The following is a 7,246-nucleotide window of genomic DNA, read 5'->3' as shown; positions in this document are numbered from 1 at the left end:
CTGAAAAGGTACATCCATTATTAGTAGTAGTCACTGAAAAGGTACATTTATTAGTAGTAGTCACTGAAACGGTTCATCCTTTATTAGTAGTCACTGAAAAGGTACATTTATTAGTAGTAGTCACTGAAACGGTTCATCCTTTATTAGTAGTCACTGAAAAGGTACATCCATTAGTAGTAGTCACTGAAACGGTTCATCCCTTATTAGTAGTCACTGAAAAGGTACATCCATTAGTAGTACACACTGAAACGGTACATCCTTTAGTAGTAGTCCCTAAAACGGCACATCCGTCAGTAGTAGTCACTGAAACGGTACATCCATTAGTAGTGGTCCCTGAAAAGGTACATCCTCTGCTAATGGATGTACCTTTTTAGGGACTACTAATAATGGACCATTAGTCACTGAAAAGGTACATCCATTAGTAGTAGTCCCTGAAAAGGTACATCCATTAGTAGTAGTCCCCCTTTTCAGGGACTACTAATAATGGAACATTAGTCACTGAAAAGGTACATCCATTGTTAATGGATGATATGTATTCATGTATGTATTCATGCATGTATTCATGCATGTATTCATGCATGTATTCATGCATATATTCATGTATGTATTCATGCATGTATTCATGTATGAATACATGTATGTATGTATTCATGCATGTATTTATGCATGCATTCATGTATGTATACATGTATGTATTCATGTATGTATACATACATGAAAACATATATGTATACATACATGAATACATACATGTATACATACATGAATGCATGCATAAATACATGCATGAATACATACATACATGTATTCATACATGAATACATGCATGAATACATACATGAAAACATATATGTATTCATGCATGTATTCATGCATGTATTCATGCATGTATTCATGTATGTATACATGTATGTATTCATGTATGTATACATATATGTTTTCATGCATGTATTCATGCATGTATTCATGCATGTATTCATGCATGTATTCATGTATGTATTCATGCATGAATACATGTATGTATTCATGGATGTATTCATGGATGTATTCATGCATGTATTCATGCATGCATTCATGCATGCATTCATGCATGCATTCATGCATGGATTCATGCATGCATTCATGCATGCATTCATGCATGCATTCATGCATGCATTCATGCATGCATTCATGCATGCATTCATGTATGCATTCATGCATGAATTCATGCATGTATTCATTTTTGTATTCATGCATGTATTCATGCATGTATTCATCCATGCATGTATGTATTCATGCATGTATCCATACATGCGTGCATGTATTCATGCATGTATACATTCATGCATGTATTCATGTATGTAATCATGCATGTATTCATTCATGTATACATTCATGCATGCATGTATACATTCATGCATGTATTTATGCATGTATACATTCATGCATGTATTCATACATGCGTGCATGTATTCATACATGTATTCATACATGCGTGCATGTATTCATGCATGTATACATTCATGCATATATTCATGCATGTATTCATGCATGAATACATGTATGTATTCATGTATGGATTCATGCATGCATTCATGTATGCATTCATGTATGCATTCATGTATGTATACATATATGTATTCATGCATGTATTAATTTTTGTATTCATGCATGTATTCATGTATGTATACATTCATGCATGTATTCATTCATGTATTCATCCATGCATGTATGTATTCATGCATGTATCCATACATGCGTGCATGTATTCATGCATGTATACATTCATGCATGTATGAATACATACATGAATACATGCATGCATGTATTCATTCATGCATGTATTCATGTATGTAATCATGCATGTATTCATGCATGTATACATTCATGCATGCATGTATACATTCATGCATGTATTTATGCATGTATACATTCATGCATGTATTCATACATGCGTGCATGTATTCATGCATGTATTCATACATGCGTGCATGTATTCATGCATGTATACATTCATGCATGTATTCATGCATGTATGGATACATACATGAATACATGCATGCATGTATTCATGTATGTATTCATGCATGTATACATTCATGCATGTATACATTCATGCATGTATTCATTCATGTATATATTCATGCATGTATACATTCATGTATGTATTCATGCATGAATGTATTCATGCATGTATTTATGCATGTACACATTCGTGCATGTATTCATCTTATCACCATCTGCCTGGCTTTAATCAAATCATTAAATCATCTCTGTAAAAAATTCCCGACTGAGTAATTTGAAACCCTTGTTTTGTTAAGGGACAACTTTTGCATCAGTTGACTAGAATGAGCCACATATTGGAGTTAAAAGGCGATACGATGCAAAATATCAGCGCTGATAATGTTTTGATCTCTGATTTTTGCAAGTATTTCTCTGGCCGACCTTTCAGAACGAGCTCATCATTCAGATTCTGAGCGAGAGCCACGAGATGGAGGACATGAGGAGGCAGGTGGAGGACGCCAAGATGAAGCTGCTGACGGAGATGAAGGTAAAAGTTTGCCGCAGGTGTCACGGATGACGTGTGAACAACGTTGTTGTGCCGCAGCTGAGGAAACAGGCCGCCACTGAGTTGAGGGGCCTGAAGGCGGAGCTGGCCCAGAAGAAGAGTCAGTCCTGCCATCTTGGGCCTGTGGCATCTCCAAGATGAGTCCAAGTAGCCACGCGTGGAGCTGTTGGATCCTGACGGTACATCAAACGAAACCACCGCCGTCTGGTGGAGATCATTTGAACGACATTAGGAGGTTGCCTACAGCCACAGTTGATCATATTTCCTGAGGACTCAGCAGTTTTTTAAATATGGAGTTAGGGGTGAACTGCACTTTTTTGGGGTATTTTTTCTATTAATCGCAATTCTTATGTAAGACAAGAACACGTTTTTTTTTATGTATTCTAACTCATAAATGAACGTTAGCAAGAGTCAGCTAACAATAGAGCCAATGGGAACCACTCTATTCCGCCAATAAAGTACTTAATGAAGGTTTTTCAAATGGCTCATTTTAAGCATACAGCGGCGCATTTATTTTACAATGTTCGCTTTTCCTTCGACAACAACTACTAATCAAGGCAGACTTAATGAGACAAAAAAGACTACTTTAGGACTTACTTTTAGTCAAACACTAAGCATTATGTAGCATTGTTGCTACCTGCTAAACAAGATATACAAACTATCAACATAATAATACAATCACTTACTGTACGATGTCTGCTCTCACCAGGATGTTTATATCTTCTCGATAGGATGGAGAACTAATCATAATCCTTACGCAGGTACAGAAAAAAAAAGGTGCTACTAACGAGCATATTTTTGTGTAACTTTTTCGCAAAGTTGTATGTCAAAGTTGACCAACTTGTGGGTTTATGTCCACAACCTTCTACTATCCAAGTGAGATGCAAGATTTGTAATCTAAAGTTAACTTTCACCAGCTCAGAGGCCATGCAGCTGCTCAATAAGTTAATATGGCAGCATGAGCTACTTAGCTCTCTGAGATCACAGCGCCGCTAAAAGTAGTTCCTCTGCAATAGCGCTCATGACAACCATATCACTAATATTTGTTAATATTCAAGTCACCACATGTAAAGTATTGTTAGTGCTTTTTAGAGTTCTTTTTGATGGCTTAATGGGCGGAATAGTGTATTCCCATCGTTAGCCACCTCCTACTTGCCATATTTTACTAGTCGGAATGCATGAAATAATTTTTAGGCACTCCGTACTTGCCATATTTTACTATTTGCAATGCATAAAATCAGTGTTATCCACCCCGTACTTGCCATATTTTACTATTTGCAATGCATAAAATCATTGTTAGCCACCTCGTACTTGCCATATTTTACTAGTTGGAATGCATAAAGTCAGTGTTATCCACCTCGTACTTGCCATGTTTTATTATTTGCAATGCATAAAATCATTGTTAGCCACCTCATAGTTGCCATATTTCACTAGTTGGAATGCATAAATCATTGTTAGCCACCTCCTACTTGCCATCTTTTACTAGTTGGCATGCATAAATCATTTTTAGCCACCTCCTACTTGCCATATTTTACTAGTTGGAATGCATAAATCATTTTTAGCCACCTCCTACTTGCCATCTTTTACTAGTTGGCATGCATAAATCATTGTTAGCCACCTCCTACTTGCCATATTTTATTATTTGCAATGCATATATCATTTTTAGCCACCTCCTAATTGCCATATTTTACTAGTTGGAATGCATAAATCATTGTTAGCCACCTCCTACTTGCCATATTTTATTATTTGCAATGCATATATCATTTTTAGCCACCTCCTAATTGCCATATTTTACTAGTTGGCATGCATAAATCATTTTTAGCCACCTCGTACTTGCCATATTTTATTATTTGCAATGCATATATCATTTTTAGCCACCTCCTAATTGCCATATTTTACTAGTTGGAATGCATAAATCATTGTTAGCCACCTTGTACTTGCCATCTTTTACTAGTTGGAATGCATAAATCATTGTTAGCCACCTCATAGTTGCCATATTTTACTAGTTGGAATGCATAAATCATTTTTAGCCACCTCCTACTTGCCATATTTTACTAGTTGGCATGCATAAATCATTGTTAGCCACCTCATACTTGCCAAATTTTATTATTTGCAATGCATATATCCTTTTTAGCCACCTCCTAATTGCCATATTTTACTAGTTGGAATGCATAAATCATTGTTAGCCACCTTGTACTTGCCATCTTTTACTAGTTGGAATGCATAAATCATTGTTAGCCACCTCCTACTTGCCATCTTTTACTAGTTGGAATGCATAAATCATTGTTAGCCACCTCCTACTTGCCATCTTTTACTAGTTGGAATGCATAAATCATTGTTAGCCACCTAGTACTTGCCATCTTTTACTAGTTGGAATGCATAAATCATTGTTAGCCACCTCCTACTTGCCATCTTTTACTAGTTGGAATGCATAAATCATTGTTAGCCACCTCCTACTTGCCATCTTTTACTAGTTGGCATGCATAAATCATTTTTAGCCACCTCCTACTTGCCATATTTTACTAGTTGGCATGCATAAATCATTTTTAGCCACCTCGTACTTGCCATATTTTATTATTTGCAATGCATATATCATTTTTAGCCACCTCCTAATTGCCATATTTTACTAGTTGGAATGCATAAATCATTGTTAGCCACCTCCTACTTGCCATCTTTTACTAGTTGGAATGCATAAATCATTGTTAGCCACCTAGTACTTGCCATATATATATATATAAAAAATTTTTCCTGAAGGAATAAATAAAGTACTATCTAATCTAGTAAACCATTGTTAGCCACCTCATACTTGCCATATTTTACTGTTTGCAATGCATAAAATCATTGCTAGCTACCTCGTACTTGCCATATTTTACTATTTGGAATGCATAAAATAAAGAATTACATGTGTTCTTGTCGTACATAAGGATTGTTGATGATAGACAGAATCAATAAAAAAGTGCAGTTTCCACCTCTAATTGGAACATCTGCAGCTCCAAGCTAACATTTGAGGTGCACTAGTTCCTGTTTTTGTTCTGAACGTTAACCACAAAAACAGAAGGACATTTACTACCAATGTTCCAGATTTATCCCGCTGAGTAACTAAAGACCGATAGTATGTATAGGATCTAAGTAGCATAGTCAGTAGTATAAATAGAATGTGGAAAAACAAATGTATAAAAGCAAATGCTCCCATAAGAAATACCAGTGATGTCATCTGTGCTAAACAGCTATAAACATGAACAAAACAAGGTATTAGTAATACATTATTAGTAATTAGGAGTACAAGATGCAAACAATGTGACTAAAGGAATGTTCTTTTAGCGGAGACTAGATAAGGACTTCACTTTGTAGTTGTCCTCTACAGTAGACTTTTGATTTTGGTCTATTTGTTTTGCCAAACCTACAGGAGCGCTGTGCTATTTTTAAGGACCTTCTGCAAAAAAGCCAATCTCGTGTTTTGAAGAATCTGCTGCAAAAATGTGAGTCCCTCACAAGTTTTCTTTTTAACGGAACTGGCGGGCCCACATGATGACAAAGAGAGGACCTAAAATGGAACAGCAATGACTACTGACTGCATCTGAAGTAAACACCACCTTAGTTTCATAAATCACATTACCAGCAAACGTTGTGACTGCCAAAAAAGAGAGGACTTTGGGTGTTTTGAGGAACAGGTTGGAACGCCAGCCAGGTTCAAATGTCAACACAACTCTAGTATTATACGAGTTTGCCACTAAAATGTCTTTAACTGACTTTGGGGGCCAATAATGTGTCTTTGCAGGGTGGGATTTGGCCCTCGGGACGGCAGTTGAACAGGCTTGCTGCAGCATATTTGTATTCAAGTTTGTATTTGTATTTGTGTGTGAATGTCGTATTACAAACCCCGATTCCACATGAGTTGGGAAATTGTGTTAGATGTAAATATAAACAGAATACAATGATTTGCAAATCCTTTTCAAGCCATATTCAGTTGAATATGCTACAAAGACAACATATTTGATGTTCAAACTCATAAACTTTATTTTTTTTTTGCAAATAATAACTAACTTAGAATTTCATGGCTGCAACACGTGACAAAGTAGTTGGGAAAGGGCATGTTCACCACTGTGTTACATCACCTTTATGTACCTTTCAGCATTAATGGTGCCTTCACAGATGTGTAAGTTACCCATGCCTTGGGCACTAATGCACCCCCATACCATCACACATGCTGGCTTTTACACTTTGCTCCTATAACAGTCTGGATGGTTCGCTTCCCCTTTGGTCCGGATGACACAATGTCGAATATTTCCAAACAAAATTTGAAATGTGGACTCGTCAGACCACAGAACACTTTTCCACTTTGCATCATTTCATCTTAGATGATCTCGGGCCCTAAGAAGCTGGCGGCGTTTCTGGATGTTGTTGATAAATGGCTTTCGCTTTGCATAGTAGAGCTTTAACTTGCACTTACAGATGTGGCGACGAACTGTATTTAGTGACAGTGGTTTTCTGAAGTGTTCCTGAGCCCATGTGGTGATATCCTTTAGAGATTGATGTCTGTTTTTGATACAGTGCTGTCTGAGGGATCGAAGGTCACGGTCATTCAATATTGGTTTCCGGCCATGCCGCTTACGTGGAGTGATTTCTCCAGATTCTCTGAACCTTTTGATGATATTATGGAGCGTAGATGTTGAAATCCCTAAATTTCTTGCAATTGCA

The 7,246-nt window shown here is 36.7% G+C and overlaps 1 long non-coding RNA gene across 1 annotated transcript; it reads left to right on the top strand.

The window, feature by feature from the left end:
• Positions 1 to 2,079: 2,079 nt before the first annotated feature.
• LOC133540423 (uncharacterized) lies at positions 2,080 to 6,486 on the top strand. Its single transcript, XR_009803630.1, has 2 exons — positions 2,080 to 2,530; positions 2,588 to 6,486. It is a non-coding gene; the product is annotated as an uncharacterized LOC133540423 (long non-coding RNA).
• The last annotated feature ends 760 nt before the right edge of the window (positions 6,487 to 7,246 follow it).

Source organism: Nerophis ophidion, linkage group LG22, assembly GCF_033978795.1.
Source record: "Nerophis ophidion isolate RoL-2023_Sa linkage group LG22, RoL_Noph_v1.0, whole genome shotgun sequence".
NCBI lineage: Eukaryota > Metazoa > Chordata > Actinopteri > Syngnathiformes > Syngnathidae > Nerophis > Nerophis ophidion.
This window is presented reverse-complemented; position numbering and strand designations above follow the sequence as displayed.